We start from the raw sequence: 12,160 nt of genomic DNA, 5'->3' as shown, positions 1-12,160 counted from the left end.
TTCAGTGTTGTCACATGAAAAGATACAATAAAATACACACACACTCGGGCAAAGCCTATATTGGCATCATATGTTTCTCAAAAAAGACCAGAAGATTCCCTAAAAAGTGACTCTCTCTCTCTATATTAGATCGGATATAACACACACACACTCACACCACTTTTTAATCAGAGTATAGCATCAGGTCAATTAACCTCTTGGGATATTGATCTGGTCATTTAATTAGCAGAGGGTGTTAATCAGCTTCAGCTGCTTTGGTGTTAATAAAATTAACAGGTGCACTAGATGGGCAACAATGAGACGACCTCCAAAACAGGAACAGTTTAACATGTGGAGGCCACAGCAGACATTTTTTCCCCCTACTAATCTTTTCTGACTGTTTTTCATTTGTCTTGCATTTGGCTAGGGACAGTATCACATGAGACGATACCCAGACCCTATAGGAGGTAGCACAGGCAATCAAACTCCTTCAGGATGGCATATCAATACATGCCATTGCCAGAAAGTTTGCTGCGTCTCCCAGCCCAGTCTCAAGAAAATGGAGGAGAACCCAGGAGACAGGCAGTTACTCTAGGAGAGCTGGACAGGGCCATATAAGGTCCTTAACCCACCAGGACTAGTATCTCCTTTGTGCAAGGAGGAACAGGATGAGCACTGCCAGAGCCCTACAAAATGATCTCCAGCAGGTCACTAGTGTGAATGTCTCAGGCCACGTTCATGAAGTCCGTTTCTGATTTGGTCAGAGGGCCCGACGTCCTCAAGTGGGCCCTCTGCTCACTGCCTGCACCATGGAGCTCGATCGGCATTTGCCATTTAACACCAGAATTGCCTGGTCTGCCACTGGCACCCTGTGCTTTTCAAAGATGAGAGCAGGTTCACCCTGAGCACATGTGACAGACTTGAAAGGGTCTGGAGAAGCCGTGGAGAAGGTTATGCTGCCTGTAACATCATTCAGCATGACTGGCTTGGTAAAGAGTCAGTGATGGCCTGGGGAGGCATATCTATGGAGGGACGGACTGACCTCTACAGGCTAGACAATGGCACCCTGACTGCCATTAGACCTATTGTCAGACCCTACGCTAGTGCAGTGGGTCCTGGGTTCCTCCTGGTGCACCACAATGCCATGCCTCATGTGGCGAGAGTATGAAGCTAGTTCTTGGAGGATGAAGGAATACCACTGAATGGCCCCCGTGCTCGTCTGCCCTAAATCCAATAGAACACCTCTGGGACATGGGATGTTTCGGTGCACCTAACGCCGCCAGGTTGCACCTCAGTCTGTTCAGGAGCTTAGTTTTGAGTCGCTGCAATGAAATTTCAGCAAAATGGACTAGCCTGCTGCATCAGTTTTTCACTTTGATTTTCAGGGTGTCTGAAGTTAGCCCTCTGTAGGTTGATCATTTTCATTTCCATCAAACAATGTGGCATCCTTTCATTCCTAACACATTACCCAGTCCATTTCAGTATAGCTATCCAGCATAATTTTCCCCATTGAGATTTGATGTGTTTTTCAAGTGTTCCTTTAATTCTTTTGAGCAGTGTATATGTATATAAAATTAGTCTACTAGGAGGCAAACCCATGCCCAAATGGTGCAGTTGGTAACATTTTTGGTTTAGGGCTAGCACCTATAAAAACAGAGGGGAAGACATTCACACCTGTGGATAACCCACTTGGATGATAATATAAATGAAAGAACTCACACTCCCTCGGGGCGGGGTAGCCAAAAGAAAGGGGTTCCACTCACAAAGATAGGCCAGAAAAGGGGCACTCTACAATACCTGACTAGATTAAACATTTCTGGCTTTACCCCGAGTAGAATATTTTTCCTTTTCCCCTTTCAATTGCCACAAATTACCTGGGCATAAAAAAATGGATTTTTGTCTTACAGTAAAATCCTTTTCTCTGATGTTCATTGACAGACACCGCTCCATATCTTCTTTGACCTTGGGTTATGCTGTTCTCCTTTGGAGTAGGACTAGGTGGAAAAAAAAATTTGACTACGCCCCTAGGGCAGTCCTCGGGAGGGGAGGGGGGTGTACTTCCCACATCCTACTATAGGACTTAAGTTTGTAATAAAAGGATTTTACGGTAAGAAAAAAAATCCAGTTTGCTTTTGTTCATTGACAGACAGAACTCAATATCTTCTTTGACCCTTGGGACGTCCCAAAGCAGTGTCAACATGAGGGGTGGGAAAAACACAGCAATGCACATAATTCCTAAAAAGGGCTCAACATAGCCAACCAGGTAAACCAGGAGCTCAATCAGAAAGAAAAACACCCATATTCCATTTGATTGAATTATTAGATTTTCAAATCTCACTAGGATTATTCATTGCATTTATGGGAAGTTTATGCACATGATAAAATTATATTAATAGTTATTTTTGTACACTGTGGAGCTAGATACAATGTTTTATAGGATATATTTTGCGCAGCACTTTACTTAAATCTAATTTTAATTGCTTACACACTCACCTTAAGGGGAGTGATTGGTGCTAGCGGCATACCCTCACTATACCCATAGAAACTCGCAGATCATTTGATAGTATTTTCAAAAGGTGGTTTTTGAAGAACCGACAGTATCAAATGGAGGTACCAGATACCTTACCGATGGAGCCAAGTGGCGAACCCCCTAAACGGAAAAATGTGAACCAAAGGATTTGCAGCCAATGGGCGTTGGAAAAAAATTTGCCAATGCAAAAATCTGGCCCTTGATGGTGTCCAGAGCCAAACGATCTACACCTTGTTGTAGAAACTCCAGCAGAAGTTGGAGCAGAAGAAGCATACTTCCCCTCTCTGCTATAGGTACTCAGTTTTGTTACAAGCAGTGTCAGAAGAATTACAATTCCACAGAGGGGTGGGTTCTCTGTCAGTCAATGAACATCAGAGATATGGATAATATTGTTAAGGCAAAAACTCCATTCTCTCGTCCATTGACGGACAGCTCCTTATCTTTTTAACTATTGGGATGTCCCAAAGCAGTGTCAAACATGAGGAGTGGGAACAGCAAGAAAAATTTCCCAAGGCTAAACCATAGCCCACCCGAAAAACATTACACCCTCAAAGAGGATCAGGTCCTAACAGCAGCCTGCAAAACCTTGCGGCCAAAAGAAGCATCCGCAGATGCAAACACATCCATTTTCTAAAATTTTGTGAATGTGTGCACAGACAACCAGGTGTCCGCTTTGCAAACCTGCGTCACTGACGCCTGATGGAAGGCCCAGGAAGCACTGAGCGCCCGAGTAGAGTGCCTTGACAGGGAAAGGAGGAACCTGACCTTTGTTTGATTAGGCCTGAGTCAGTCTGTCTGATCCATCTTGAAATGGTCGCAGAGGAAGCGGACAGCCCTTTCCAAAGCACATCCATGAACACAAATAGTGAGTCTGACTTCCTAAAAGACTCTGCAGTTGCCAGGTACACCCTAATTGCCCAAACCAAAACTAGGGCATGCAAAGCAATTTCCTTAGGATGTTTTGGCCTGGGACACAGGGAAGGCAAACAAAATGTCTTCATTCAAATGGAAATTCGAAACAACCTTTGGAAGGAACGACGGACGGGGGGCAAAGAACCACATTATCTCTGTGAATCTCTGTGAACCACCCTGAAGAAAGGTATGCACCGAGGAGTGCGTGGCCAAAGGTCGTTGAAAGAAGACCACTAAGGCCGACACCTGCCACTTGATGGTACTCAAAGCCAGTTTCTGCTCAACTCCCCGTCGATGGAAGGTCAAGACCCGAGCCACGAGAAAGAGGATGAACCCCAAAAGACCCACACCACGTAATGTACGTGTTCCACGTACGATGGTAGATCTTCCAAGAAGTAGACTTCTATAACAGCATTGGAATCACCGACTCAGATAAACCTCTATCAGCACCTGGCATTCAACAGCCAAGCCGTCAAAGCTGGTGACTAAAGCAGGATGGAAGATTGGTCCTTGGGACAGCAGATCCTCCCCGAGTGGTAGTCTCCAAGGGACGTCGGCGACCAGCCGCACTATGTGCACCTTTCTGTTGAGCCGAGACACCAACGTATCCACCTTGGGGGTGCCCCACCGGACACAAGTTATGAAACACATCCAGATAAAAAGGGACCATTCCCCTTGGTCCAACGCCTGCCGACTGAGATAATCCACCTGACAGTTTTCCACCCCTGGAATGTGTAGGGCGGATGGGGCTGGAACAAAACGTTCTGCAAACTGTAGAATGCCGGCTACCTCCAGAGCAGCCAAAACACTTCTTGTGGCCCCCTAGTGATTGGCGGCCATGGCATTGTCTGATTGAATTCCTACCGGACACCCCTGAAAACGATTTGTCCCATGATCCAGGCACAGTCTGATCGCTCAGAGTTCCAGGACACTGATCCGTAGTCTGGATTCTTCCAGTGTCCAGACTCCCTTAGCAGAGTTTTAGCCTAGGATGCTTCCCCACCCGGACAGGCTGGCATCCATGGTGACCACTGTCCATTACAAGGAGAGAAAGGATATGTCCTGTTGAAGAGATGGGGGAGTGAAGCCACCAGAAAAGGGACCCTCTTATTCCCAGGCTCAGCCAGATTGGATTGTCCAGAGACTGCGAACACTTGTCCCATTTGGCCAGAATCTCCCTTTGCAAGGACTCCGTATGGAACTGTGCAAACCTAACTGCCTCAAAAAAGGTAGAGACCTTCAAGCTCAGCACCCGCATGCAATTCCAGAGGGATGACCTTCTGCTGGACAGCAGAAGATAAATTGCAGCCTGCAGTTTGGCGTTAGTCCAGAGGAAGGAACACTGGCTAGAGCAGAGTCCAGAGTCAGAGCCAGATAGTCCAGGTTTGTGGAAGGAACCAGAGCAGACTTCTGAAAATTCAGAATCCAGCGGAACTCCCTCAGAGTGTGTATAGTGATCTCCACGTTGTCCATCAGAGCAAGTACCCCAGTACTGCGATCCCCTGCTGATGGAACAATTCTAGCACTGGGGCCAACAATTTTGTGAAGACCCGAAGAGTAGAGGAGAGACCAAAGGGTAATGCCACAAACTGATAATGCTCCTCTCACACGACAAAGCAGGGGGAAGCACTGGTGACCGTCCCATATTCAAATGTGTAGGTAAGCATCCTTGATGTCGATAGAGGCAAAGAAATCCCCCCTGATGCAGGGATGTCACTACCGTGGGAATGGACTCCATTCTGAACTTCTGTACCCGCACAAAGCAATTCAGTGCCTTGAAGTCCAGGATTGGACACACCTTGTCTCCTTTCTTGGGGACAATAAAAAGGCTTAAATAAATGAAGGAAAAGTCCTAGTGCTTATGGTTCTACAAGTGTAAATAAAAAGTGTGCGCATATATGAAAAAATATATAATATATAATGGCGGCTGCTGCTGTCAAATAAGGCGTTTGTGCCTTTAAAGTGAAAGTGTGTAAGCCAGCACCGCCTCCAGTGCAAAAATCTTTCCAATATATAAATTAGTATTCACATATAAATAGTATTCACAATATATAAATTAGCATTCACATAAATAACAAACATAATACATATATGAATAAAGTGCTGGGTGCAAAAAAAGTGCTAAAGCTTGCGTGAAAAATCAATAAATCAAAAAATCAATAAATGTCCTCCAATTATAGAATCCAATGTCTTTGAATTAGTGCCCACAATTCCTAAAGTGACTGTGCTGTAAAGGTGCTTTAGTGCTCCGCTCTTGTAAAAAAGTGCTGGTGCTCCCCCTTAGGTATCCCAACTCACCGGTACTCTGAGTATATGGCCTTATACTCAGATGCTGTTGGCTGGTGATCCACCGCTGTGTCTATATCTCACTGCAGGGGCTGCTGGAAAAATGCCGCTGGCTGTATCTCCCCTCATTCAAAGAAAAACAACTCTCCCCTCATTCAAAGAACAACAATTCTCGCCATGGTGAAGTACGTTCAAGAAGATTTATTAGAGAAAAAAAAGTGAATTGCACTTACAAAAATAAAGTTAAAACTGGCTCTATGTCTGTATGGTCCGGTGGATGCTGCTCCCACAGCGTGCGTTCCACCGACCGGAAGTACCAGTAGCAGAAAAGGACGTTGTCCGTCGCATGCTCTCTGCCTTGCTAGACGCTGCATTTTGCCCTCCCTCTGGGCGTTGAAAATTGCTGGCATAGAGAGCGTGCACTAAGCTTAAAAAGTTTCACTGCTGCTCCTAGTACACCTTTGCTGTATTATACATCCTCAGTGCTGGTCGGAAGTGTCCCTGAATCCTCTTAATTATACTAAAGGACCTTATTTCAATCATTATATCTCGTATTGTACTTCTAGAAAATATATTGATGGGCCATATAAACATTTCTATACTTATCCATTGAATATTATTCTTTTACCATGCTTAAAAACCACAGTGGTCACTAGTGGGCATGTGTTAAAACAGGGCTCGACAAACCCGGGCGCCAGGTCGCATTTGCGACTAGAATTAGCGACCTGGCGCCTGGGGTGCCCTGCATAGGGTGTCCTGTCCCTTTTGAGCCCCCCACCTTCTCCTCGAGTGCACGGACTTCCGCGCTGTCCAAAAATTGAGGCCCCGGCTTTTCGGCCTTCTTCTGTGAGATGAGAAAGGCTAGGGGAACTGGCGCCCTCTTGTGGTGGCCGGGAGTAATGCATGTTCTTAATGCCTTTCCATCTCCTTCCAAAGAGGAAATGAGAGGAAAGTTTTTTTAAGGCTTCATCTCTCTGTCCAGCTACCTTTGCTTAATGGTTATTATTATTAATTTATTTTTTAAATGTAAAAAAAATTAAATAATTTTCTCTTTTTTTTTTTTAAATTATTAAAAAAAAATACGTTTTTTTTTTTCCAATTCTTATTTAAAAAAGAAAAAAAAAATTGATATATATATATATATATATATTATATCATTTTTTTTTTTTTTTTTTTTCCTCATCGCCATACCACAGCCTAAGGCCCCTTTCACACGGGCTGTCTGATCAGGTCCGCCTGTCAGTTTTTCAGGCAGACCTGATCGGACCCTTCAGTCTCCTCTATGGAGCAGTAATCTGCCGCCATCTGATCCTGTCCGCCAAAAACAGACGGATGGTGGTTCTATTTTCTATCCATCCCGTTGATCGGATCAGATGGCATCGGATGGAAAGAGACAGACAGTCTGTTTCCATCCAATTGCGCTATAGAAGAGAGTGGAGTTCTAGTCGTATTTATTTGTAAATTTAGTATCCGTTTTATTAAATAAAGCTTGGTTGTAAGCCCCGGTTCACACTTATGCGATGCGGGAAGGCTGCGAATTCGCAGCATGTTCCCGCATCGCAAGCGCGCCCCTGGCAGTTCACACTGCCATATGCGATACGCTGGGGGTGTCAATGTAATCTTAATGACACCCCCAGTTTGATCGCATATCGCAGTGCGATCTTGCAGTTCGCACAGGATCGGATCGCACAAATGTGAACCGCTGTGCAATCCGATCCTGATGCGGCTGCAAAAAAGGGTCCTGAGCGTCTTTGCTGCGGGTGCGGTGCGAATTTAGCCATACAAAGTGTATGGCTAAACTCGCACCGCACAGCCGATCGCATGTAATGAAGGAGCAGTGCGCTCCGATATTATATGCGATCGCCGCAGCCGCATGAGTGTGAACCGGCACTTAGTTTAAAAAAAAAAAAACTGGCTCCTAACTTTTTTAGCTGGCTCCTAGATTTCAGGCAAATTTGTCAAGCCCTGTGTTAAAAATGCATGCATAATGCAATATCATATTATATTACTACTCCAAACAATAAAATACAATATACTATAAATGCACCATGTTTACTAGCAGACCTGTACAGTTTAATAATCGATCCATCTGCCCTCTTATCTATGTCTCCAGATTACATTACAATAAAATTCATCCCTAAAAGCTTATAAATATGTGAGTATTAAAAATCACTTATAAAACAGTTGTCTATTTCCACATTCAATCCTTTGGGTGTCATAATTTATGAATTCACCTAGTCTCGTTTAGGGAGATGGCTTGTTTCATATTCGTTCCCCTCCAGTGTCTCTCTATTTTGTCTATTGCGCAAAATTTGAGTTTACTTGGATCTTTATTATTTTGGTGCAAAATTAAGTGGTTAGACAGGCTATGTTTCTGAAAACCATTTTTGAGGTTGTTGACGTGTTCCAAGTCTAACACGCAACTCCCTTGTGGTTCTACCCACGTATTGGAGTTCACATTCGCATTAGAGAAGGTAAGTCACGTGTGTACTTCCACAAGTAGTACATTTATCTCGTATTGTTGTTTTGTGGTATTGGACTTAAAACGAGTTACCTTTGTTTTATTTTTAGTCCTGCAGGTGCGACAAATGACATCTGCCGCAACGGAAAAAACCTGGTCTAAAAACGTGACAGTTTTCGTTGGTGGATCTGGAATACGTTTAACAATCTTGTTTTTTAAGATGGGGGGTCGTTTATTGACAAATTTTGGTTTGTTGGGTAATATTTGTTTGTATATCGGGTCCCTTAATAGTATGGGCCAATGCATTTTGATAATGCCTTCAAGTTGTTTGTACTGCCTATTGTATTCTGTGCAAAATGCCAACTCGTATGTTCTTTTATTTTTGGGTTTAGTTTTCAATAGGTTTTGTCTATCCAATCCTTTGACCTTTTGTTGTAATACATTAAGTTGTTCAAGTTTATACCCTTTGTCTAAAAATCTACTTTTCAATGGATTGGACTGTTCCAAATAATCGCTTTCTAGATGGCAATTACGTTTTATCCTTAAAAATTGTCCCTTAGGGACTGCTGAAAGCCACCTTGGGTGGTGCCCACTGTTTATTGGAATATAGCTATTCCTGTCAGTTGTTTTAAAATACGTTTTAGTAACCATACGTTCATTAAGTTGAAAAAGTTAGATCTAAAAAATTAATTTAATCTTTATTAAAATTTGCCGTAAAAGAGATATCATAAATATTGTTCATTTGTTGAATAAAATCCTCCAATGTGTTAACTGGTCCTTCCCATATAATAAAAATATCATCTATATAGCATTTAAAAGCTTTAAATGTGGATGTTTAAAAATCTCTTCTGATTCCCATTTGTTCATGAAAATGTTGGCTACCGTGGGAGCATATTTTGCTCCCATGGCTACTCCCCTTATCTGTTTATAAAAGTTGTTAGAGTGCCAAAAATAATTTCCCATGGCCATTTCGAGTATATCCAACATGAATTTAATCTGATGGTGGGAGTTTATTATCTTTCTAGTGCCCATTTGACTGCTGCTAGGGCGTCTTTTTGGTTAATATTAGTATAAAGTGAATCCACACCCACACTCGCTAAAATGGTGTGTTCCGTAATGGTAATCCCTTCAATAAAATTCAGTACATCTTTATCATCTCTCAACTCTCAAGTAAGAAGTGGATTTTTTTTTTACTAAGGGCAGGAGAAAATGATCTAAATATTCTCCAGTTCTAGAAAACCGACTCCACACCATTGATGATGGGTCTCCCTGGTGGTTTAGTGGGATTTTTATGTACTTTGGGTACCTGGTATATAATTGGCATTTTTGGGGCATCCGGAATAAGATCTCATCCTCTTTTTTGTCCAGTATGTTATCTTTATATGCTTGTTTGATTTTTAGCTAACATGGCTTTAATTTTTTTCAGTGGGTCTCCTTTAAGTTTTTCATATGTATTTCGGTCATTCACTACGCAATTAAGTTCAGTCATATAATCTGTTTTGTTTAAAATCACAATGCCTCCCCCCTTGTCTGCTGGCCTAATTACGTCTTTCTTCTCAAGGGCACGGATTCCTTGTTGTATATGTCTATTGCCTCTAACTGGATGTATACTGATATGTTCAATATCCTGTTCCACCACCATTTTAAATACATCGAGGCATTGGTTATTTTTATTCTGTGGGTTGAATGTGGATTTATTCTTGAGACCACTGCCTGTGTGGGGCAATAACATTTTCCTTATATGATTCATCTATATTTTTATTAAAATGTATTTTAGGTTTAATTTTCTTATGAATTTCTGTACAACTATATATGCTTGAAACATATCAATATTTTTAGGTGGTTCATACTTTAATCCTAAGTCTAAAATCTTTAATTCTTCCTCATCAAATACTGTATCACTTCGATTAAAAATTCATGTTCCTAGTTTTCTCTTTTTTTGCCTCCTCTACATCCTCTTTTCTTTCTGCTCCTTGGGGTTCATACATGGGTGGGCCCCTGGAGTAGCCCCTGGGTCTCCAATAATGGGGCTGAGCTCTCAGAGGTCCCCAGCAACCCCCCTTTCCCCTGTGTCCTCTCCATGGTGGTCTGCCTTGACCTCGGTTCCAAAAATCCCCTCTGTGTGGGGAGTTATGATAATAGCCATAATTCCTGTAGGGAGGTGGTCCTCTATGATTGGGAGAGGGGAAGTAGTTTCTAATTGGTTCAAAACGATTATGTGTTAGTACATTACACTGGGGTGTTCTAGGATACCGCTGTTCTTCCACCTGGGTATTTTGATGGGAAATGCTAGCTAAAGGTGTATCCTCAAGATAGGAGGGTGTGTTGAGGAATATGTTCCTCTCTGGTGAGGATCCTTTAGATTAAATATTCCCTTCTTTCAATAAATCCTGCCATGTGTATACATTTCCTGCTTTGTAGTCATTGGGGTCTCTATGAAATTTTTTGTATTTTTTTCCTTAGAAAAATAGAAAAAAGACTCCAAAGACTCCATGAGTTAATAAAGAGTACCCCACAAAAAAAAGTGCAAAACATTGCTAAGGGACATCCCCACCGCTCTCGCAGCATCATCCGGTTGCCAGTAACAGAGCACCAATCCTGCAGCAGAGGGGGAGAGGACTCCACCAGACTCACCACCCCACAGAACAAGCACCAGCAGCACCAGGAAAACCTTCACTCCATGTGCAGCGTCCAGGGAATGAAAAGACCCAGGAGCCAACACCAGGGGATGAGGAGGGGCTTCCAACAGCCGAAATCACCACCCAGAGAGGCTCCACTGTCATGGCCGCCACTAGTTCCAATGTCGGCCTACAGCAAAATGGCCACCGAACTATACAAACGTGACCGACGTGCATTACAGCACACAGGCTACAAGAAAATGGCAGCACCACAAAGCTCCCAAGGACGCAAGAGAGATCCCTAGGCCTCAGAAACATGCACAGGCAAGACCCTGGCAGGAGCCCCCACCAGGTAAAGCCCCCCCACAGCTGATCGCCCGGTTGCAGCACCCCCCTATCGCCAGTACAGTACCCTGCCCCAGGAGGTGGGCTAGACCACCCCCCAACCCCAGCATAGGTATTGGGGGGGGGGGGGGGCTAGATGGCCCACAGGGACCACTAGACACAGATGGGGGTGCTTAACGGGAAGGAGGGGAACCTGGTGGTCTGATCGTCCCATAGAGGGGCCCACATCCACCCCAAAACCCTCCAGGGGGAGGGGGGGACAACTACTTGCCATACCAGGAACCAGGCAGACAGCACTCAGACAGATCCTCTTCTCCTTCGAAATGGGGGGCTGTTGGCCAGGAGGAACGCTGCGACGCAGGCCAAAACTCGTTTGTATGTGATGTGTTTTCGCGAGGCAACAGGAGCCGAGGTCTGCACGCGCTCATTGGCCAGACTGGAATGACCACTGGATCTAGATTATCCAGCCCGTCGCCCAGTCAGGCAGTTGATTATCGATCTCGGAGGGAAAAAAAAAAAAAAAACAACAGGAAAAAAAAAAATCTAAAAAGGAAAAAAATTGCCAGGACCAAACATCCCAGCAAGGAACAGGGTTCTTACTCCTGACTAAGCAGAAAAAAAAACAGTACCTATAGCAGGGGGGGGTATACTCTCTGGGACTAGTGTCCTACTAATGTAGGGGACAGTATAACCCAATGGTTAAGATCAGGAGCTGTGTTCGTCAATGAAGGAAAGAGAAATTACTGATTTCACTCCACTGAACACATGTGACATCTACATTTCACTTTGTTTTCCGAGAATACGGAACTTTGACCTCTACATTTTGGTCTTCACTAAGATGGCGAGGATAAAGGACACACATAGCAGCAGAAAGTGCTCTCTGGAACATATTTCCGGCCCTATTTCCGGGTTTTTCGGTAAGGCTTGTGTTCCACACAGCAGAACCACGCTGTGTTATACCGGCGAACACCCAAGCGACTCCCTCAGCAAATGAGTGCTTCACATTCCTTTCCCCGTTGGGCCACTTGC

General features: G+C 43.8%; 1 protein-coding gene across 1 annotated transcript in view; it reads right to left on the bottom strand.

The window, feature by feature from the left end:
• STK26 (serine/threonine kinase 26) overlaps positions 1-12,160 on the bottom strand; it is a gene marked incomplete at its 3' end in the record, with an annotated part of 321,958 nt that overhangs the window by 17,942 nt on the left and 291,856 nt on the right. The gene's annotated exons all lie outside the window — the stretch shown is intronic.

Source organism: Pelophylax lessonae, assembly GCF_965119305.1.
Source record: "Pelophylax lessonae genome assembly, chromosome: 7".
In the NCBI taxonomy this organism is placed as follows: domain Eukaryota; kingdom Metazoa; phylum Chordata; class Amphibia; order Anura; family Ranidae; genus Pelophylax; species Pelophylax lessonae.
This window is presented reverse-complemented; position numbering and strand designations above follow the sequence as displayed.